The 24645-nt window shown below is 44.2% G+C and overlaps 1 protein-coding gene and 1 pseudogene across 1 annotated transcript in view; one reads left to right on the top strand and one right to left on the bottom strand.

Moving 5' to 3' along the window:
* LOC126188357 (uncharacterized) overlaps positions 1-24645 on the bottom strand; it is a 526233-nt gene that overhangs the window by 138217 nt on the left and 363371 nt on the right. The window lies entirely within an intron of this gene.
* LOC126189146 (5S ribosomal RNA) lies at positions 13639-13756 on the top strand (annotated as a pseudogene).

Raw genomic sequence — 24645 nt, 5'->3', positions numbered from 1 at the left:
ACACAGATCTGTAAGTTCACGGTATTGGCGATAAGTTGAGAAAACCGTCCCGAAACACATGTGCTACAAAATGCCACTGTTTCCTGCGCATGTACCCCGACACCAATATGGGATATGATCACCATGCACACGTACACAGGCCGCACAACGGGTTGGCATATTCTGGATCAGGTGGTCGAGCATCTGCTGGGGTATAGCCTCGCATTCTTGCACCAGTGCCTGTCGGAGCTCCCGAAGTGTCATAGGGGTTTGAAGACGTGTAACAATACGCCGAGCGAGAGCATCCCAGACGTGCTCCATGGGGTTTAGGTCTGGAGAACAGACAGGCCACTCCGTTCGCTGATATCTTCTGTTTCAAGGTACTCCTCCATGATGGCAGCTCGGTGGGACGGTGCGTTATCATCCATTAGGAGGAAGGTGGGAGCCACTGCACTCCTGAAAAGGCGGACATAATGGTGCAAAATGACGTCCCGATACACCAAACCTGTTACAGTTCCTCTGTCAAAGACAACATAATCCCATCCCACACCATCAAACCACGACCTCCATACAGGTCCCTTTCAAGGACATTAAGGGGTTCACGCCAAATGAAAACCCGGCGAGAATCACTGTTCAGACTATACCTGGACTCGTCCGTGAACATAACCTGGAACCACTGCTCCAACGACAATGTACTGTGTTGACATCAGGCTTTACGGGCTCTCCTGTGACCAGGGGTCAGTGGAATGCACCTTGCAGGTCTCCGTGCGAATAAACCATGTCTGTTCAGCCGTCTGTAGACCGTGTGTCTGGAGACAACTGTTCCAGTGGCTGCGGTAAGGTCCCGAGCAAGGCTACCTGCAGTACTCCGTGGCCGGCTACGGGCACTGATGGTGAGATTTCGGTCTTCTTGTAGTGTTGTACACTGAGGACGTCCCGTACTGTCGCGCCTGGACACGTTTCCTGTCTGCTGGAATCGTTGTCATAATCCTGAGATCACACTTTGTGGCACACAGAGGGCCCGTGCTTGACCAGCCTCCAGTCGCCCTAGTATTCTACCCCTCATAACGTCATCAATATGTGTTCTTTGAGCCATTTGCGACACACAGTCATCATTAGCACGTCTGAAAACGTCTGCACACTTACTCGCTGCACTGTACTCTGACACGCACCAGCACATCTCTGCGTTTGTGGACTGCCACCGGCGCCACCGTGCGACGACCGCAGGTCAAATGCACCGCATGGTCATACCTCGAGGTGATTTAAACCCGCAAGCCGCCCACCAGAGCGTTGTTTCACCATGTATCAGCATTATCCTCAATTTATAAGCATGAGTGAACATATGTCAGAGACATATGTCTCGTGACAGAGCAGTCGGTAAGTGGTGGGCACCACACTGGTGGGAGGTGTTTTAAATCTTATGTGGTGATGCCAGAGCTAAATATCCGGTGGCTGTACGGACATTGGTAGCAGTCAGATGACCGTACCTGCTGAGGTGGAGAGAAGAGTTCCATGCATCGGGCGGTGCGGAAGAAAGAGCTCCATGGAACCTAAGAAGGCGAAATGTCCAAGATAATAAACGTATTGTAACTGTTATTTATCAAGTTGAAAATCAGATCTGTTACGTACGTAGTACAGACAGGCAGTATACGAGTTGGTAGCTGTCCTCATTTACCATGTATTAAGTTGAATTGAATCTCACTTCTTATTTATATCGCGCGGAGTGAATGAGAAGGCGAAGGTAATTTTCAGCGACTTTATCCACAGCCTGTAGCGAGGCGAAGTCTGAGCCAAGTTGGAGGAAGACGGCACGCGGATTCAGGGCACAGACCAGCTGGACCCTGATTAATAACACTTAACGGCCACCGAAATTTCAGTAAGCAACATTCATTGTATATAAAAGGAGTTTTCAGGTGGCACCTTATTTAAGTGTTTGGTGCACGATGTGTAGAATAACAAACCTCACGCAGCCCAAGCCAACCTGAAATACTTCACGATTGTGATTTCAGTTTCTTCAAATTGTATGTCGGCGGTGATTACACGAGGCAGCGTCAGCCAACATGCCAGTTTACAATAATGGTTAACAAATGGAGCTTGCCTGTCGTCGAAGTGAAAGAAAGAAAGAAAGAAAGAATGTTACAGAGACGTTTTCGTGCTCACTTCGGAATACGAGGGAAGTCATAAAATTATCATTATTACCTCAAAAAATAAACATACGTAATTAATTTTTCATTTCTTCGTAGGTACATGTCTACTGTCCTGGTAACGAACTAAAATCCCCCAGCCACAGAAGCCTAACACATCGCTTCCAGGAGTCGACTGCGTGAGGTATCGTACGGTAATTCATTTTCTGTATTTGAAGGGGAGCAACGTTGCAGTAATCCATGCTGAAATAGCCAAGCGCACTTCAACAATGAGTCATCATATAACGTATTGCTCAGTCTACCAAGGATAATTAGGAAAAAAAATCGTGTACTCGCAAATATTTGTACAATGGTATGGACGGGGTAGGGGGTAGGGGGAGTGAGTGCCACGAACAACAAACTAAAAATTCTAACTGGTGGAGTCTGTGAGTTAGGGTGGAAGCAGGTGGGGTGTTTGAACATCATGTTTTCGCGTCCGCTCCCGCTAGCTGAGTGGTCAGCGCGACAGACTGTCAATCCAAAGCGCCCGGGTTCGATTCCCGGCGGGGTCGGAGATTTTTCTCCGCTCAGGGACTGGGTGTTGTGTTGTCCTAATCATCATCATTTTCATCCCCATCGACGCGCAAGTCGCCGAAGTGGCGTCAAATCGAAAGACTTGCACCAGACGAACGGTCTACCCGACGGGAGGCCCTCGTCACACGACATTTCATTTCATCATGTTTTCGCGATTTCCTTGAATAACTCGAAAACCACAGCTTTCAACAAAACTAATTCCTGGTACAAAATTAAACTACATTAATTTCCTTACAAAAAAGGTCCTAGTCACTTTTTTCTCTAGTAATAACGGTTTCCGCGTTGCAGGAGGTGGAAAATCGCAATTATTAAAAATAAGTACAATAGGAAATGGATTAACAGCAAATATTAAAACTATGTACCACGTCTCCGTGCAGCAGAGCCGTTATAAGGGATGAATTGTGTTTTGGGGGCGTACGAGATTCGCAGGACGGTGCAAGGTAGGAGCGCAAGGCAATGTAGGTCGCCGGATTCTGGTCACGCACTTCCTTCGTCCGCAGGTCTGCAAACTAAGGAACGAGTAGGCGGTTCCGCACTCTATCTGTTCCACCACGTCACAAGAAGCAACTTCGTGGTGTTTCACAAAGTCATACCGACCCTCTGTAGAGTGTCTTGTGAATCATTGCGGACACAGTGCTCAGAATGCCCGTGTGTGTGTGTGTGTGTGTGTGTGTGTGTGTGTGTGTGTGTGTGTGTGTGTGTTTGTGTTGTTCACGGCACTCAGCCCTCCCCCCTACCACCGTACAACAATTCGCGATGACAGGAATTTTTGCACCTAATCATCCCTGTCGATGTTGTTGATTGGGATAAGAGTGGCTAGGTGGACCAGACACTTGGAGTCTGGTCAAACAAGACTGTTACGACGGCATCCCCCTGTGAAGGACCGGGAATCGCAACGGTAGCGGAGGCCCTCGAGCTAAGAGACCGACCTATCGCAACCAAGGCGACAGTGGAAAAAAGCGAGCGGGGTGGCGCAGTGGTTAGACACTGGACTCGCATTCGGGAGGACGACGGTTCAATCCCGCGTCCGGCCATCCTGATTTAGGTTTTCCGTGATTTCCCTAAATCACTCCAGGCAAATGCCGTGATGGTTCCTCTGAAAGGGCACGGCCGACTTCCTTCCCCATCCTTCCCTAATCCGATGAGACCGATGACCACGCTGTCTGGTGTCCTTCCCCAAACCAACCAACCAACAGTGGAAAAAGTGACAATCTGGCATCGATTAGTTTTCAGCTCCTTGCACATTTTGAACATGACAATGGTCGCCTTCCGCTGTGTTTACTGAGCGTTCACCCAAATTCAAAAAGCCTGCTGCACTGAGGTGCTGACGTTTCAACTGAGTCAGGCCAATCTGAATACCCTGTTTAGCCGACCGATGACCATGAAAGAATGCTGAGTGTGTAACTACGACCTGAGACAAAGGAGCAATGTTAACAGTGGAAACGTGTGGTCTCACCACCGCCGAAAAAGGCGAAGACCCGACTACCAATGGCCTTACTGCTATTTTTTTTCTGATAGGGGACTGCCATGGAGTGGCATTAACAGATTATTCTCGGAAGGAACAAGCCGCCACAGGAGCATGCTACAGAAATTTTGCGAAGACGTTACAATTGGCTGTCAAGATGACGCGTCGCATTAATCTTTCTAAGGTGGTGTTTTTGCTCCACAGCAATGTCCCAGCTCATTCGGCACAGTACAGCTACACAAACTGCATCTTTGGGGCACGGAGTGACTTCTTCTTCTTTCCTCTAATGAAGAAACCACAGCGTAGCAGGTGATTTTCGAGGGCTGGCCCCGGTGGTCTAGCGGTTCTGGCGCTGCAGTCCGGAACCGCGGGACTGCTACGGTCGCAGGTTCGAATCCTGCCTCGGGCATGGGTGTGTGTGATGTCCTTAGGTTAGTTAGGTTTAAGTAGTTCTAAGTTCTAGTAGACTTATGACCTAAGATGTTGGGTCCCATAGTGCTCAGAGCCATTTGAACCATTTTTGATTTTCGAGGTGAACGTTTTCTTAACAGCCAGTCAGACTTCTACAAGCAATGTCTCCCCAAAGTCATCTGTCATTGCGAGAAGAGGTCAAGTATGTACAGGTAAGTATGTAAAGGAAGGCTGTCACCGCCGCCAAGTTCCACGCTCTGCAAGTTGATTATTTCGAGGCGATATTAATAGCATCTACTGTATAACAGTTATGCCTATCAACATATTTGTCCAACAACAGCCACTGCCAACAATAATAAAAGTAATAATAACAATAATAATAATAATAATAATAATAATATGCATATCTTGTCTGAAAAAGAAATAAGTGTTTTGGGTAATTTTGTTGTTTTGTACATAATTAAGCACAGTTTAGGGCAAGAACGAAATAACGTTTAAGCTTTCGTTACTCCCCGTTTAGCATTTTTGTGTAAGTGGGCGTTTTTGTGCTTTTATTTTTTTCGGACGAATGTATAAAATTTCTAACACATGTATTAGTTAACGAATTAACTTTCTGACTGAAAATCAGACATTTTGACATTACACCCAGACAACGCTTGTTATACATTTCTTTGTTCGCTTGCTGTCACTCTTATTTGACTTCGTCACATTCTCAGTCAACGAATCTGGTCTGGGACGCTCTGGTTCTTTTGCAGCTAACTTTTCCCGCTAATTTTCTTTTCTGTTGGCACAGATTCAACAGGGTTCACGTAGACACTACATACGAAAGTAGATTCCTGCACAATAGACATCCAGCTCCAAACACAAACTGCCGTTTGTGGAAATGATTAAACTCAAGCTGTGCTGTCTACCAACATGACCACAGAAATGCGCTAAGAACTACAAGGACCAAAAGCACAGCGCCATCGATTCCACACTTAAGTGAATCTCAAAGGAGCCGGTGAGACAGCTTTTCGCGAATGTTCATAAATACAATGTGAGCCTACAGCACAGATAAACCTGACGTACCATACAATCAACAGATATCAGAAGCATCCAGAAATGCTGCATTCTCACAATCGACGATGGTGTACTGTATGGCTCTCAGGGTCTCAAATAGATTACTGTATGACAGAATTCAAAACTTAATATACATTGAGAATCCCACAAAATAGGTTTTTCTTTCAGTACAGCTATAACATACGTTGATGTGTGATCTAATTTTTCTATCTAGTGAGTGAAATGTCAATCTGAGGAGCGTGCTACCATCTAGTGGAATTTATGCCAAACGAACGGATTTAAAGTCAGCTTGTAGCGACCTTTTTTTCCTATCCCGACTTCCGTATCTTGCATGAAAGTAGGAATGTTAATTTATCTATACATTGACTGGTATTGAGGGGTTTTGTTTTATCCCGGCTAGTTCTTAAATTAAACCCAGTGAGTCACTACACGTACTGTCTTCCCAGTTCTGAAGGAAAAAACCATAAGTAAATTAATACTAGTGTTTTCAATAGATTCTCATTCACTTGCTTCAGTTACTAGTCTGCAGTTTATTCTAGGTGAAAATCACGTAAGCTAATTATTTATGAACCTAAATCGAAGTAAAGTTCAAGACGAATAGTCAGTTTCAAATTAACACGTTATTTTATTTAACAATAATTATTAATAAATCAGTTCATTCACACGATCGCATTCAAAGGGGTTCTTTGAATAAGTATCTAATCTGGAATCCCGTCAATATCAGAGATACTAAACAATGTTCTGTCACTTTCGATAAAAAGATTGTTCCCGTTTAATATCCATAAACTGTCACGAACTATGATTACTAGTCGCGTGAAGTAAAGCTTTTCCACTATCACAATACAAAGTCCGAATCTGTCCAAAAATCGTTAATTCCGTAAAATATTTAAATCTTCACACGAAGTGACGTTAAAGTCAGAGAGATTATTGATCACCTCCCCGTTCCTCTAATATGACAAAAGTTCTAATTCTGATCTGAAATTAGTGCTTCCCAAAAAACAATCTCGTCGCGATTTATTCTTGCGCCCTGGTTTAATAAAGCTCCTATTGTTGCTTCCTAAAGCTGTACGTCCTAATTGACTTCGAACAGACTAGAGGATAGAGACTCGAGGATCATAATTGCATTGTATGTCTATTTATATTTTAGTAAACGCTATCTTTGGTGTTCAAGACCTACGTTCTGTGACTATAATATTGATTTTCTCATATATAAGAATAACTAATAATTTAACCATTTGTATCGTTTTCCCCCCCCCCTCCCATGGTTCCAAATTTTATGATTAAAATTCTTTTCTTTTTCTATTATTTTTCTATTATAGATTTCCCTCTATTTGTCTCTTATATATATTTTGTAAATTACTACTTGTGGAGGGGCTTGGGACATTTTTCTGAATTTATATTTCGAGGGCATGGGAGCTAATTTGGGAGCTATTTTGGTTTATTAACACCGAGAGGCGTTGTAGGTGTTGCAAGCTGCAGTGTGCTACCACCTGGTGGCACTGACGTAAGACTTTAGTTGAGTGGTAAGGGCTAGCCGTCGACGCCGAGAACTGTGCACGTTGTGCATCAACTCCGTATGTACTTGACCAGTAAGGCAACTACGTCACACGAGTTGCGAATGCGCAAAAGCTCCTTAAAACGTGCACAACTGGTGTGCTCGCGACCCTGATCCCAAGTTTCTCGGAGTCATTAGCAATGTGGCATAGCACGGTAGATCTAATACTGTGTACTTCAGATTACCGCAGCTACATTAGGATACGTTTAACAGCATTCAAAGAAAAATAACCAATAAGTCAGAAAGGTGTCAAATGTTAGGACTATTCACGTGATCTTGTGCTCTTGGACAACAGTCGCCACTAGTTGAGTCCAAAACACCTCTCACCTGTAGAAGACGGGATCACATGTTGGCGAAGCAGCTGTAATTTAATCTACTACTTGGTACACAATCTGACGAGAGTAACAGGGTGCTGAACTTTCCAGCCATTTCCACCATATTACACACGTCAAATTTCTTACACGGCCAGTACTTTGCGTAAATCCTACAGCTTGACGTCAGTCTTCGAAAGGAAATGGCCAGTGCTATTGCAAAATGTTCCAGTGTGGAGGTGCATCCAGTCATTAGAATATTACAAATGCGAGCTAAGTGAAATCTGTCGAAGCTTACAATCGTGTTTACAGCTGAAATATTTTAAGTCATAAATACGTGTGCATGCTGTAAATATGTTTTCGTTAATTTTGTGGCTCATATGGCTCTGAGCACTATGCGACTTAACTTCTGAGGTCATCAGTCGCCTAGAACTTAGAACCAATTAAACGTAACTAACATCACACACATCCATGCCCGAGGCAGGATTCAAACCTGTGACCGTAGCGGTCGCTCGGCTCCAGACTGTAGCGCCTAGAACCGCACGGCCACTCCGGCCGACCAAGTTTGTGGCCGAGGAAGGAAAAGAAATGGCTGTCCTAATAGGTTGTAGTCATTACCAAGAAATACCTTCGAAATGTGAGTAAACATACTTTCTTTTCACTCCAGAATGCCAAGCTATTCTCCATTATATACACGTGACTCTTCCCCTCCGTCTAATTCAGAACACGTAATGACGACCGAGTTCCCTGTTCCAGAACTGTCACACTTTCCTATTGTTCTAGTGTCTCGCGGCGAAAAGTGCCATTAACAGCGACCCGTACATCGGAGCGCAAGCCAAACTGCTTGCAGGCACTAAGCACAAAAGGCCAGGACAATTAAACGTAACCGTGAGAAATCTGCGTAACGGTGACCGACATCACATTCAAAGCAAACAATAGCTTACTCCGTAGAACAATGTCTAGTAAGAGTCGAATGTCGAGCAGCATTCTCAGGACAAAGCTGTTTTCGTCTCTTTCCTACAGTCAAAAAATGTCTTGTTCAGGAAAAAATTGTGGGAACAAAACACGTTCCAAATTTCTGTTGTACAGTGCTTCACTGTCACTGCTTAACAACTCTGTCATAAAAAATAATTACATCTATAAATATCGCACACACAACGTTCCCATTGCAATGACCGATGCTGCATAGGAATCTTCCACCTCTTTATGTACCATAAATTACCATGTCTACCACTACCGCTTCTGCAATATAAGCACGGGGGCCGTAATGTACTACACATTATTAAAATCTGCTGCGGAGATTTTGTTGAGGTCTTCAATCTGAAGACTGGTTTGATGCAGCTCTTCACACTAATCTATCCTGAGCAAGCCTCTTCATCTATGCACTACCCTTTCTTCCACTCGAGCTATGCCGTAAGTTTCTTTTGTCTCCTATTCGATTCTGTACCTCCTCATTGATCATGTGATCTACCTACTTAATCTTCAGCAATATCACATTTCAAAAGCTTCCCGTCCCGTCTTCTCTGCGTGCTTATCGTCCACGTTTCACCGCGGTACAAGACTACAACACACACAAATATCTTCAGGAAAGCCTTCCCAATTCTTAAATTTATAATCGATGATAAAGAACTTCTCTTTTCCATAAACGTTTTCCTGATATTGCCGGTCTGTATTTTGCAACCTCTCTACTTCGACCAAAGTTAGTTACTTTCCTGCCTAAATAGCAAAACTCATCTACATCTACATGGATACTCTGCAAATCACATTCAAGTGCCTGGCAGAGGGTTCATCGAACCACCTTCACAATTCTCTATTATTCCAATCTCGTACAGTGCGCGGGAAGAATGAACACCTATATCTTTCCGTACGAGCTCCGATTTCCCTTATTTTATTATGGTAATCGTTCCTCCCTATGTAGGTCGTTGTCAACAAAATATTTTCGTATTCGGAGGAGAAAGTTGGTGATTGCAATTACGTGAGAAGATTCCGTCGCAACGAAAAACGCCTTTCTTTTAATGATGTCCATCCCAAATCCTGTATCATTTCTGTGACACTGTCTCCCATATTTCGCGATAATACAAAACGTGATTCCTTTCTTTGAACTTTTTCGATATACTCAGTCAGTCCTATCTGGTAAGGATCCCACAGCGCGCTGCAGTATTCTAAAAGACGATGGACAAGCGTAGTGTAGGCAGTCTCCTTAGTAGGTCTGTTACATTTTCCAAGTGTCCTGCCAATAAAACGCAGTCTTTGGTTACCCTTCCCCACAACATTTTCTATGTGTTCCTTCCAATTTAAGTTGTTCGGAATTGTAATACCTAGGTATTTAGTTGAATTTACGGCTTTTAGATTAGACTGATTTATCGCGTAACCGAAGTTTAACGAGTTCCTTTTAGCATTCATGTGGATGACCTCACACTTTTCGTTATCTGGGGTCAACTGCCACTTTTCGCACCATTCAAATCTCTTTTCTAAATCGTTTTGCAGTCTGTTTTGATCTTCTGATGACTTTATTAATCTATAATCGACAGCGTCATCTGCAAACAACCTAAGACGGCTGCTCAGATTTTCTCCCAAATCGTTTATATAGATAAGGAACAGCAAAGGGCCTATAACACTACCTTTGGGAACGCCAGAAATCACAACGAACTGTGACCCCTCTGACAAGAAATCACAGATCCAGTCACATAACTGAGACGATATTCCATAAGCACGCAATTTCAAAAAATGGTTCAAATGCCTCTGAGCACTATGGGACAACTTCTGTGGTCATCAGTCCCCTAGAACTTAGAACTACTTAAACCTAACTAACCTAAGGACATCACGCACATCCATGTCCGAGGCAGGATTCGAACCTGCGACCGTAGCGGTCCCGCGGTTCCGGACTGCGCGCCTAGAACCACTAGACCACCGCGGCCGGCCACGCAATTTCACTACAAGCCGCTTGTGTGGTACAGTGTCAAAAGCCTTCCGGAAATCCAGAAATACGGAATCGATCTGAAATCCCTTGTCAATAGCACTCAGCACTACATGTGAATAAAGAGCTCATTGTGTTTCACAGTTCGCCTCCGTAGCGTAGCGGTAGCGTTTCCGCCTACCACGCAGGGGGCCCGGGTTCGATTCCCAGGAGGGGACTGGGTGTTGTGTGTCCTTCAATATCATTTCATCATCATTGACTGGCAAGTCGCCGATGTGGCGTCACCTAAAAAGTACCTGCAATGCGACGGCCGAACGTCCCCGAAAGGTGCCTCCCGGCCAACGGTGTCATACGATCATTTCATTTCATTGTGTTTCACAACAATGATGTTTTCTAAACCCATGTTGACTGTGTGTCAATAGACCAGAGGTAATTCATTACGTTCGAACACAATATATGTTCTAAAGTACAGCTGCATATCGACTTAACGATATGGGCCTGTAATTTAGTGGATTACTCCTACTACCTTTCTTCAATATTGGTGTGACCTGTGCAACTTTCCGGTCTTTGGGTACAATAAACAACATAGCACACGAAAAAGGCACTTGAAAATAGGAATCATTTCCCGAAGCGCGTCGTGTACAATATAAATAAAAAGATAATCATGACTGACAGCACAGAATGGTATTTTGTAAATAAACCCACAGGCATTTAGCATTTAGAGCACGTCTCGTGACTGCAAGTGCTGTATTGCACATGACAAACTTTTCGTTCCGTTTGCGGCCGTCATCACACGGTGAAGCTGTCAGACAAGCAAGGAATGGCTGCCAACTTAATCTACACTGACGTTATGCAATGTTCTACGAGAGCGTTTAATTCTCCGGAGTAACGATGAAAAGTGTGCCGATTGGTGACGCTGCGGAGAGGATCAGCAGGTGATTCAGAAGGGAAGGACAGAGTCTGCCGTCAACTGCAGCGTCAGACGCCGCGACTGACTCAGAGGGCAGCACGGGCGGCGTTAGGAAAGGCGACTTTCACCGGCCGCCTCCAGGGGAGGAGGGAGGAAGGAAGCGACGCCTGCTATCAGATGCGCCGCCGGAACTCTTGCAGGCCGCCTGCTTCTCACTTTCGTCAGTCTGCGCGGCGCCGCACTCAGTCCACACCGGCACACAGTAAAGTGTCCGAGCGACTAAGTGTACCCTCACTTTCTGTCGGTTTCTACTTTTCGTCGTCGTCAGGATGCTTTCACGGGCAACCTGAATTATCACTCCTTACCACTACGACAGCCTTGGGAGAGCCAGGCCTGACAAAACTCTACCATCTAGTGAGCAAGATGTATGAGACAGGCGAAATACCCTCAGACTTCAAGAAGAATATAATAATTCCAATCCCAAAGAAGGCAGGTGTTGGCAGATGTGAAAATTATCGAACTATCAGTTTAATAATCCACGGCTGCGAAATACTAACGCAAATTCTTTACAGACGAATGGAAAAACTGGTAGAAGCCGACCTCGTGGAAGATCAGTTTGGATTCCGTACAAATGTTGGAACACGTGAGGCAATACTGACCCTACGACTTATCTTAGGGCTGGCCGAAGTGGCCGAGCGGTTCTAGCCACTTCAGTCTGGAACCGCGCGACCGCTACGGTCGCAGGTTCGAATCCTGCCTTGGGCATGGATGTGTGTGATGTCCTTAGGTTAGTTAGCTTTACGTAGTTCTAAGTTCTAGGGGACTGATGAACTCAGAAGTTAAGTCCCATAGTGTTCAGAGTCATTTTTTGAACTTATCTTACAAAATAGATTAAGGAAAGGCAAACCTACGTTTCTAGCATTTGTAGACTTAGAGAAAGCTTTTGACAATGTTGACTGGAATACTCTCTCTCAAATTGTGAAGGTGGCAGGGGTAAAATACAGGGAGCGAAAGGCTATTTACAGTTTGTACAGAAAGCAGATGGCAGTTATAAGAGTCGAGGGGCATGAAAGGGAAGCAGTGGTTGGGAAGGGAGTGAGACAGGGTTGTAGCCTATCGCCGATGTTATTCAATCTGTATATTGAGCAAGCAATAAAGGAAACAAAAGCAAAGTTCGGAGTAGGTATTAAAATCCATGGAGAAGAAATAAAAACTTTGAGGTTCGATGATGACATTGTAATTCTGTACTAGACAGCAAAGGACTTGGAAGAGCAGTTGAACGGAATGGACAGTGTCTTGAAAAGAGGGTATAAGATGAACATCAACAAAAGCAAAACGAGGATAATGGAATGTAGTCGAATTAAATCGGATGATGCTGAGGGAATTAGATTAGGAAATGAGACACTTAAAGTTGTAAAGGAGTTTTGCTATTTGGGGAGCAAAACTGATGATGATCAAAGTAGAGAGAATATAAAACGTAGACTAGCAATGGCAAGGAATGCGTTTCTGAAGAAAAGAAATTTGTTAACATCGAGTATAGATTTAAGTGTCGGGAAGTCGTTTCTGAAAGTATTTGTATGGAGTGTAGCCATGTATGGAAGTGAAACATGGACGATAAGCAGTTTAGACAAGAAGAGAATAGAAGCTTTCGAAATGTGGTGCTACAGAAGAATGATGAAGATTAGATGGGTAGATCACATAACTAATGAGGAGGTATTGAATAGAATTGGAGAGAAGAGAAATTTGTGGCACAACTTGACTAGAAGAAGGGATCGTTGGTAGGACATATTCTGAGGCATCAAGGGATCACCAATTTAGTATTGGAGGGCAGCGTGGAGGGCAAAAATCTTTGAGGGAGACCAAGAGATGAATACACTAAACAGATTCAGAAGGATGTAGTTTGCAATAGGTACTGGAAGATGAAGGAGCTCGCACAGGTTAGAGTAGCATGGAGAGCTGCATCAAACCAGTCTCAGGACTGAAGACCACAACAACAAACAACCACTACGATCGTAGCTTGATAACCCACAGATCGCATGACTACTCAAACGTGTACAGTTAAATTTGACTACTCCTGAATACGATACTTCACTACAGGTAAATCAAACCACAACGAAGAAATGAAAGTAAATAAATGTGTGCGGCTGAAAACTTGGACCAAGCGTTCTGATTTGATGGCACTTCAGTGGCTTCCGTGTCAAAATCTCTGCCTTTTACATCAAACAGCTTTTCATCCGCCCTCGCAAAGCCGAGTGGACCAGCTTCCAGGATTTTTCATCCAATTAAAAAATTTTCACCGGTAATCGAAAAAGGGGCCAACAGCCTTGCCGCAGTGGTAACAGCGGTTCCCGTCAGATCACCGAAGTTAAGCTCTGTCAGGCTGGACTAGCACTTGGATGGGTGACCATCCGATATGCCGAGAGCTGTTGGCAAGCGGGGTGCACTCAGCCCTTGTGAGGCAAACTGAGGAGCTACTTGACTGAGAAGTAGCGGCTCCGGTCTCGTAAACTGATATACGGCCGGGAGAGCGGTGTGCTGACCACGTGCCCCTCCATATCCGCATTCAGTAACGCCTGTGGGTTTAGGATGACACGGCGGCCGGTCGGTACTGTTGGGCCTTCATGGCCTGTTCGAGCGAAGTTGTTTTTTTTTTTTTTAAAAAAAAGGGAGGAAGGAAGACTACAGGTATAGTCCGCCGACAACGTCATCACGAGAGACTCAGAACAAGCTCAGATCGGGGAAGGAATTAGGACGTGCCCTTTACAAAGAACCCATCCCGACATTTGTTTCAAATGATTTAGGGAAATCACAGAAAACCTAAATCTGGATTTGAACTAATGTCCTGCCGAATACGAGCCAGTCCACTGTCTTACCGCTGCGCCGCCCAAGTCAGTATTGGTAATCGAACCCGGTCGTCTGTATCAAACGGCAACTACAATAACCATTTGACCTAGCAGGCAGCCGGCCGCGGTGGTCTAGCGGTTCTGGCGCTGCAGTCCGGTACCGCGGCACTGCTACGGTCACAGGTTCGAATCCTGCCTCGGGCATGGGTGTGTGTGATGTCCTTAGCTTAGTTAGGTTTAAGTAGTTCTAAGTTCTAGGGGACTTATGACCTAAGATGTTGAGTCCCATAGTGCTCAGAGCCATTTGAACCATTTTGAACCTAGCAGGTAAATCCGTTCCCGCATCATACCTTCACTCATTAAAATGCGAGACAACCCATGTCCATGAAATCAGTGTAAGGCATGATTATTTAAACTTTCCAATGGTGTGCCCAAATGTTCAATTAAGACTACAGACCAGCGTATAAATTTTTTGCCTACCTTTTTTGTTGACTTAAAATGTTCATTACAGAGTCTATTTTTAAGATTCATTCATGTGAAGTGTGCCATAAATGTTAAAATATTTTAAAACCGCGATTTACTGCACGGCGGTCTTGCCATCCGAATACAACCGATGTAGTAGTATAATAGCTATCCAGGGAGCAGGGGTGCTGTTAGTTTCGGATAGTACCACAGAGGGCATTTGTATCAACTAAAATACTACTCTCAGCAAGATTTCTCTTCAAAAGATGATTCGTTTATGATAAAACAGTCTGGAAGCACTTTCTTGTCTCGCGTATGCATAGCGTGCCATTTCGCTTGTTTTTGTACGAAGGTGAGTGTCTGAAAATAACAAACGTATTTGTACTGATAGAAGAGGTTCGAAAACTAATCCCAATCATGCAATAAACGCTTGGATTGGTAGGCAGCAGCCAGTTAATCGATATAATTTTGTCTAAATGAGAATGTTCCGACATCTGCGAAAAAAAGGCCAACTGTACTACGGTTCAGGCAGTGTCGATTAAAGATCTGTTCGATTTCAATATTAAAAAACACAAGTTGAAACTTTTAAACGCTTGTTTTGTTTTTCAAAACAACATTTTTCAAGTTATCAGGAGGTAACTCAATAAATGTACATGCAATTACATTATACCTTTTTGTATCTTGTGACTTGGCCTTTTTTTCGGTAGTACGTGGAATTTTTTAGATATATTCTGATTTCGAATTTCGGTGCACGTTTTTATAACGACTTTTCAGTCGAAAACATTGAGTTATTCAGAGTGCCGCCATTTCGTGAAAAACATTTTTTTAAATATCCCTACGTACTACGTTGGAAAGTATCGTTAGTTTCAAAGCAGTATTCGAAATTTTGTGCTTGGTTGAAAATTGTGGCGTTCATAGTTCCCACCAGCTGCCCTGGCACTCTGCGAAGGCAAAGCCCTTTCGTCGACTTCGTGTACTGTCCTCTGTGTGCAAGTTTTTTACTTAAAAATAGTAAATAATACAGTCTTAAAGGTGTACAAGAAGGGTCGAATGACAGTTTTGTAAACTGTTTGTTATTTTTATTGAAAAAAATCCCAAATATCGGTTCCAAAATCGAGCGCCACCCTTTCCTAGCCCCTTAATTCTTTGTCAACAATATGGAGACAAGAAAACCATTTCTTTATCTATGGCCTTTTGAATGACTGATGTCTGGACTTAACCATTATTGTAAATCCGTCCACCATCAGTCCACTGCTACCAGACGCCCCAACATGTACTGACGAAGTCTGTAAAGAAAAGTGCGTGCCGCGCAGGACGTTGCGTTAGCGCTGTGACAGGTATGGAAGATCCTGCGCATAGTCCGAATATTTCGTCTATCGACTGTCACGAGTTCGACAAATTAAAGAAACAAGCGTACGGACAAAGAGTCGCCAACAGCGAAAAGAATGTCTCTATGCCCAAGAAACCAATATCTGTGTTCAGGCAATCCGAAAAAACGGAATTTTTACATCTCTTCGCAGGTACAAAATTATCGTGTTGAAAAGTAACATTGTTCTAGTTAGTAGTGTATTACCCTATGTAAAAGGTAACAGCAGTGTCGTTTGAGTCCGCAGCTCGTGGTCGTGCGGTAGCGTTCTCGCTTCCCGCGCCCGGGTTCCCGGGTTCGATTCCCGGCGGTGTCAGGGATTTTCTCTGCCTCGTGATGACTGGGTGTTGTATGATGTCCTTAGGTTAGTTACGTTTAAGTAGTTCTAAGTTCTAGGGACCTGATGACCATAGATGTTAAGTCCCATTTTTTGTCGTTTGACTATCATCCTAATGCAAGACTTTCAATTTACCGTCACTTCGGTATCTTATGTGTCAGTTTCTCTACTTAATTTATCAAGAAGCTGCTTAATTGGCCTCGCCAAGCTTATAACTGGAATCACGAATGATGACGAACCAGTTTAGGCTTGCTCTGGGCACCTGCGTCAGGTATTTTCCGGCAGCCAATGAGCTTTCAGTAGTGTTCTGAGCGCTTTGCTGTGAATGTTGCATGCGGTGTAAGCATTAAACGCGGTCGTAGCGAGCTATTTAGTGAATTTTAATTCCATTTGTTGCAAGTTGTCATGGCTGATGGAGGTGGAAAAACGAAAAGTTCTACAAAGCAAGCGGAAGGCATAATTGCAGGATACACTATTTCTGCAAGCACAAAGCACGTGTATGGGCCGCAACTGTCGCTTGTAACCGACAACAATGCAGTCCCTGTTCGCGTCTTGAGCTACGCGATACGACATCGTTCACGAATCTGATTACGAGTACAGTAAACCGCGTTCCTGACCCTTCCACAAAAGAAAAATCTGATGGATCGAACCCGAGACCTCTTGTCAACAATGCAAATCAAAAATGGCTCTGAGCACTATGGGACTTAACATCTTAGGTCATCCGTCCCCTAGAACTTAGAACTACTTAAACCTAACTAACCTAAGGACATCACACACATCCATGTCCGAGGCAGGATTCGAACCTGCGACCGTAGCAGTTCCGCCGTTCCGGACTGCAGCGCCTAGAACCGCACGGCCACCGCGGCCGGCAATGCAAATCACTAGACCACTGATGCGGTATACTTTAAATGATTAAATGGTGTCATCGATGAGGTGACTAGTCTTTAGGTACCATTATATTAGTCATATTATTCACTTGAACAAAAAGCACAACTGCTGCACATATCGGATCAGGAAAAAATGGTGCAAATGGCTCTGAGCACTATGGGACTTAACTTCTAAGGGCATCAGTCACCTAGAACTTAGAACTACTTAAACCTAACTAACCTAAGGACATCACACACATCCATGCCCGAGGCAGGATTCGAACCTGCGACCGTAGCGGTCTCGCGGTTCCAGACTGTTGCGCCTAGTACCGCTCGGCCACTCCGGCCGGCGATCAGGAAAGCGTTAATGCACAACGTTGCTGTCAGTGAGTGATGTCCTACAGCCAGTCACCAGATACCCCCACCGAACGAGATGGTGTAGTGTTTAAAACACACTGGACTCCATGGCAGTACAGATTTTGAAATCCCCTACGGCTCACCCTGCTTTATTTTTTCTCTAGTTTCCGTAAGTTATCTGAAGCGAAAGCTAGTATGGCTCCTTACAAGACGCCACAACGTGTTTCCTTCCTCTCTTAAGGGCTATTCGAGCTATTGCTCCTTCTATAAGGACATCGTTGTCGAAGGGACGTCAAACAGCAATCTTTCCTTTCTCCCGTGTTTCCAACACCATCCACTAAGTAGCATCGACAGCAGACAACAGTAAATGTTTTTCTCTTCATCAATACCTGATACGCGAAGGAGGCCCGGGGTGCTGTACGTATCACTGGAGCAAACACCAAAGAGGTTAGTAGATCAGGTACAGCTCAATCAGATAAAGTTAAGCTTTTAATTCACTCGAATGTCACGTGTAGAAGACTACACTACGACATACTGAATCACATGCTTGTGTAAGAGCTCTGTAATTCTTATCTATATGACTTATGAGATGCGGCAGCAAATTTAGAATCAAAAGAATGGCTAAGAAACAGGTGAAGAAATCACATTCGACTGTTCCAAAATACGCTGCGTGGGTCACTAAGATCCGCCAACGCAACTTCGCACCTTGAATACAACGAAAGCACTGATGTGCAATGCGTTCCTGGCGGTAGTTATTAGCTACTGCGTAAGAGGAGCAAACCCTGCCACTCGCACGCTCCTGCGAGGAGTTGGACGTAACTACAATCCTTATTTTAAGCGGATTCCAAACACTTGAAACAGGCTAGAAGTCCACACAAATAGCATCTGTCGTGAGGACTTTAAGTCAACAGAAGGCTGGTCCTCAGTTTCTTCACGTCGGCAGTAATCGCTAGAACAACCAAAGTGAAAATTATTACATCTACGCTTATTTTTGTAGAACAATTTAATAATAATTCCTAGTCTCTGCGAAACTAGGGGTTAAGTGCATGCACATCAGTACTGAAAATGGTCCATCCCTGGTTGTATTGTCTATTTCATGTCAGTATTTATGTCTCTGTTTAAGTATGTTGTTACTGCAATGGAAGTATGAATACCGTATGGCCAGTGTGTTCTTCTTTCTATGGCCGAAACTTTAATCCAAAAATCGTAAGCAAATTGGAAACTTTTTTCTATTGTTTTATTATCTGCATCTATCGCTATAGAAAAATACAGATTTTTCTCTTGGATGATCTTTAAAATATTTTTAACACGTTCTTTGGCCAACACTTCGCATATAACAGCTTCCGCTTTTGTTCTTCCGGAGCTAAAACTTTGAGCGATTTTTGAATCGCTGCTTATATAACGTAGTAATATGTCTGAACAATACATTCCATTGTAATCAAGAGAATGATTTACCGTGAGATATGCAGATGCGAGTTCTCAGCAGCAATCTTGTCCGTCTCCGAGGCAAATGGTTCAGGTTTCGACAAATATTTGGGTAAGGTACTTGATGCTCTACTGCTAACAACAGCTATGTGAGATTTAGTAGATGCATGTTGTTTTACATCAGCACCGCCTCCACGGGCACAGGAGAAATCTTTACTAGAGATGGCAGTACGCCTTGCACGTGTTTCCTTTTACTTGTCTTAGCCAGGAACAAATATTTCCCCAGTTCGACTTCCTTAAAAGGTATTCCACCACTTCTAGACGAAGTATCTGTGTCACTGCCACTTAAATCACTCATTTTTTCAATAGTTTTAGAAATCATTCACAAGCGTAACGCATTCAACGCTTAAGCAGTTCCCGCAGAACAATGGACGAAGCTTTAAACTAGAATGACAATCAAGGATGGAATTAAAAAATCCTTCCAGTATTTTTAACATGCGTTGACACAGCATTTAAGCGAGTTAGCAAACGAACGAAAATGTTAAACCCAAAATGGTAGAAAGTGAGACGGCTAATAAATAAATAGAACAGACACACAGAGGCAAAGAAAGACGTGCGGCGACACGCGAGAGGATGGGAATCGGCGAATATCGGCCACGTCCGGGACTATCATAGACTGATAGCCAAGCTAGTCGTATCTTCATGCGGTACGTGCGTAGATAATGGGCACTTGCCACCTGTGCCGCATAAGATTTCGCAATAATAATCGAATGAAGTTGAAATACGAGACAGAGCCTGTCCCTGCAGGACGTATAAAATTATGCCGGAAACACGGGGCGTCCCGTGAAATACGGGGCGTCTTGTCAACACTATTCGTCGCGTCCGACAACCACGAACGTTACAAATCTGACTACAGGAATACTGCGTGTTAACACTGAAGTCGCCTTAGAGAAGGGCCTTGAGCTGTCGGAATCATTTGTCTCAAAACGTACGATGAAGCATTTTCCAGTATTCGTGGAAACTAGGGGGGGGTATATCAAAAAAGAGTCGTCCGATATTTAAAAAATCGTAACTGTTATGTTACTTGAGACATGTGCGTGAACAACGTACTGTTGGAAAGAGCAAACTCACGAGGTTTACATGGTTCCCGCTAGGTAGCAGTAGCGTGCGCCCACTTCAGTTCTAGTAAAAATGGTGTCGAGACAACAAGAAGCGTTTTTGTGTCCGTTTTGCGCAGTGTAGGTCAATAACAACTCTTCAGTGTGACTCTCGTACTAAGTATGGTGTGGATCCTTCTACAACACTGAGCATTAGACGATGGCATGGACAATTCCGAGAAACAGTATGTTTGTGTAAACGCAAATCACCGAGTGTCTACACAGACGCCGAACACATCTACCATAGTTTCACAAGCACTCCGTCTTCAGGCTACGAGTGGCCCACCGGGACCATCCGACTGCCGTGTCATCCTCAGTGGAGGATGCGGATTGGAGGGGCGTGTGGTCAGCACACCGCTCTCCCGGTAGTTATGATGGTTTTCATTGACCGGAGCCGCTACTCTTCGGTCGAGTAGCTCCTCAATTTGCATCACGAGGCTGAGTGCACCCCGAAAAATGGCAACAGCGCATGGCGGCTGGACGGTCACCCATCCTAGTGCCGGCCACGCCAAACAGCGCTTAACTTCGGTGATCTCACGGGAACCGGTGTATCCACTGCGGCAAGGCCGTTGCCACAGTTTGACAAGGAGTCCGCAGAAATCTGTTCGCAGTAATGCTCGACAGCTCAACATGCTCCGATGTCCGTCTGGCGTGTGTTGCGTCGACGTTTACACATGAAACCATACCAAATTTCGCTACTGCAAGATCTTCGTGAAGATGACAAACAACAACGTAAGGAATTCTGTAATTTCATTCTCGGCAAGATGGAGGATGACAGTTTTCTTCCAAGCTTAGTGTTTAGTGACGAGATAACTTTCCATCTAAATGGAAAGGTGTGCCGTCATAATGTGAGATTATGGGGTACGGAACAACCACATGAAGTTGTACAACATGAGAGGGACTCTCCAAAATTTAATGCGTTTTGTGCAGTTTCACGGGAAAAAGGTGTATGGTTCATTTTCTTTGCCGAAAATACTGTTACAGGAAGCACATATCTTGATATGCTTCACAACTTTCTTTTCCCACAGTACGAACGATTTCATTTACCAAGAACACTGGCATCTGGAAGTGCGGGAATTTTTAAATCGAATGATTACTGAATGATGGATCGGTCGCACTAGACCAAATGATTGAGTCTTACATTACTAGCCTCCAAGGTCACCGGACCTGACTGTATGTGATTTTTTATTGTGGGGGTTTATAAAAGACTTTATGTGCCTCCGTTACCAAGAATAATGAATAAACAGAAATCGCACAACAGCAGCTGTGGAAGCTGTAACTCAAGACATGCTCGTTGCAGTGTGGGAACAATGTGAATACCACAGTGACATATGCCGTGCATCTCAAGGGGGGCACAATGAACACCTATGAAAAGGTATGAAAAAAATCTTTTTGAGTTTCCCGTTCATCCAAAAAAGTTCATTGTATATCTTTATTAGTTTCAGAAATGTAGACGTGCCAAATCGGATATTGTTTTTTATACATACTGTACTATGAAGCAAGGTTCAAAAATGGTTCAAATGGCTCTGAGCACTATAGGACTTAACATCTATGGTCATCAGTCCCCTAGAACTTAAAACTACTTAAACCTAACTAACCTAAGGACAGCACACAACACCCAGCCATCACGAAGCAGAGAAAATCCCTGACCCCGCCGGGAATCGAACCCGGGAACCCGGGCGTGGGAAGCGAGAACGCTACCGCACGACCACGAGATGCGGGCTACTATGAAGCAAGGAAAATAATCAACAGTGTCACATAAAGCACTTTTTAAGAACACATGCAGTACGGAATTTGTAGCAAAAAATGTACTATTGAAGAGCGGTTCTAGGCGCTTCAGTCCGAAACCGCGCTGCTGCAACGGTCGCAGGTTCGAATCCCTCGGGCATGGATGTGTCTGATGTCCTTAGGTTACTTAGGTTTAAGTAGTTCTAAGTTCTAGGGGACTGATGACCTCAGATGTTAAGTCCGATAGTGCTCAGAGCCATTTTAATTTTTGTACTGTTGAAAACAAACATTTAAGCGTTGACTATTTCTAAACTTTACTTCTATATTTTTGTGCTGATACTCGGGACGAATAACGTAGCACACGTTAACGACCGATTAATGAGTATTCATGGGCATCGTTATAAACGGTTACCTGTATTGCACGCCATCTTTTTTACCGAAGTAAGCATTGACCATGCTGTCTTCACGGTAGTAACCGGTTATTTCGAAACAGTTACAAACACTGTATTCGAGTGTCCTTACATTAGTGGACATAAGATTTTTAATGTGGAGGTATAACTATTAGAAGACACTGCTCACACTGCATTTCTGTTTGGATAGAATTAACCGCTAACTCCACAGATACAACGAATACTTAAGTGCCCGGTTGAGCATTAATTTGTAGTTCTAGGAATATTTTGCAGTTCTCCAATCTGTTACTGCACCCTGTTAAAAGAGATGGCCGACTATCTGTTGATTCATTACGATATCATACGAAGTCAACTGTTAGTTACTCTGTAAATGTTACTATTTAATTCTTCAATTTGTGTGGGTTCTCAGTTGCTATGTGAGCACTGGCAACTTATTAACTATTTTTGTGGCAGAATGGTGGCACATCCGATGGCTGGAATCCCTTACTAAGTGACGGAGTGACTAACCTGGGTGACTCTTTGGGTCGTTTCCGCGTTTGAATAAAATTTCCTCGCCCGTCGCCGTCGGCGCCTCCTCCGCAGCCGCCTCCGTCACCGCCCGTCATCCGTGTCGCCGCCTCCGCCATCGCATCTCAGCCGTGTCGCCTCTGGCGTCATCGCCATTCACTTGTGGAGCGGCCTGTCTTTTGATGGCCGCCACTGATGTCCCATCTCCTTCGGCTTTCACTTTATCGAGCGTGTTTGCCACTATCATCGACAGTACCATCACATTTTGCCTACAATTCACTCCGTCTACAATCACAGCAACAGTGAATCTTCCTATTACCATCACTTCAACTGTTACGTACATCCACCTCCATTCCACAACTACGACCACACATATTCATTATCTTCTCCGGTATTTCTATTTCCCACCTTTCACAGTTACAACTTCATCACTAGGGCTTCCCCTACATTCTTTCCCTAAAAAAAAAATAATAATAATAATAAAGTCGTGTGACTAGGGCCTCCCGTCGGGTAGTCCGTTCGCCTGGTGCAAGTCTTTCGATTCGACGCCACTTCGGCGACTTGCGCGTCGATGGGGATGAAATGATGATAATTAGGACAACACAACACCCAGTCCGTGAGCGGAGAAAATCTCCGACCCAGCCGGGAATCGAACCCGGGTCCTCAGGATTGACATTCTGTCGCGCTGACCACTTTTTTTTGTGTTATTCGTTGGGTTTGGTCTGGGCGGACGTCTCAAGACATCCGTTCAAGTTGATCGTTGATTCCTTTACTCAGTTTTTTATTACACAGGGCAAGCAGCCCTCTGGCCGAACACGCTGAGCAGCACTCAGCTACCGGGGTTGGACATTCTTTCCCCTTATATCTTTACAATCATGAAGTTCAGTAGTTATTTCTTTTGCACCTATTGACTTTCTGGATATCTAGCAGATCAGCTACCAATACCAGCATCAAACGCAGCTGTCATAGCTGCAACACCATCAGCAAAATCACCACTTATTCCATCAATATCATCACCTCGTCCAACTGATCTCGTTCCACGTACGATGTCACACCGCAACAAATCTATGTCCTGAGACTAACCAACATCCTCACGTACCACATTCCTAAAGAATCCTCGTTAAGAAAAACACTACTTGCCAAACTTGGACATATCCCGTAAAGACTGTCATAATTACACATTCAAAGCCGCACGGTGTGGCTGAGCGGTTCTAGGCGCTTCAGTCTGGAACCGCGCGACTGCTGCGGTCGCAGGTTCGAATCCTGCGTCGGGCATGGATGTGTGTGATGTCCTTAGGTTAGATAGCTTTAAGTAAGTTCTAGGGGACTGATGACCTCAGAAATTAAATAGTGCTCAGAGCTATTTGAACCATTTGAACATCTTCAAATGTCAACTTCCGCTCCCTCCTGCTGCATATACTCCCTGTGCACCCTTGCACGTACTCAGTCCTCTAAGCCCCAGATAACCCAGATTTTCTCGTCGCCCACCTACCCTCACTGCTGTTATCAACGACCTCAAAAGATTAGGATATGAGGGAACTAAACATCAATCCTCATTTACAGGTCCGCAGCAACTAGCAACTCCGGTCCCAAATTCCTAGTCCGGATATTCTGAGCTCCCTTCTACTATCAAACTGAGCACTTTCTATAGCTCACTTTAAAACTTTAATAACATTCTTGTAGCTTTCCTCAAACACTCTGGCACAGAAGAAAAAAACAACCTGCTGTAGTGACACCTCAATTACGGTACTTGTCTTGTATGGAATTCGAATAGATTAATTTTTCTGCAGCGAGTTACAGACGGCATAAGAAGTTAAAGGCGGCATAAGGTAAGTTTCGAACTGTGCAAACGATAACTGGCAA

Source organism: Schistocerca cancellata, chromosome 5 (genome assembly GCF_023864275.1).
Source record: "Schistocerca cancellata isolate TAMUIC-IGC-003103 chromosome 5, iqSchCanc2.1, whole genome shotgun sequence".
Lineage (NCBI taxonomy): Eukaryota > Metazoa > Arthropoda > Insecta > Orthoptera > Acrididae > Schistocerca > Schistocerca cancellata.
This window is presented reverse-complemented; position numbering and strand designations above follow the sequence as displayed.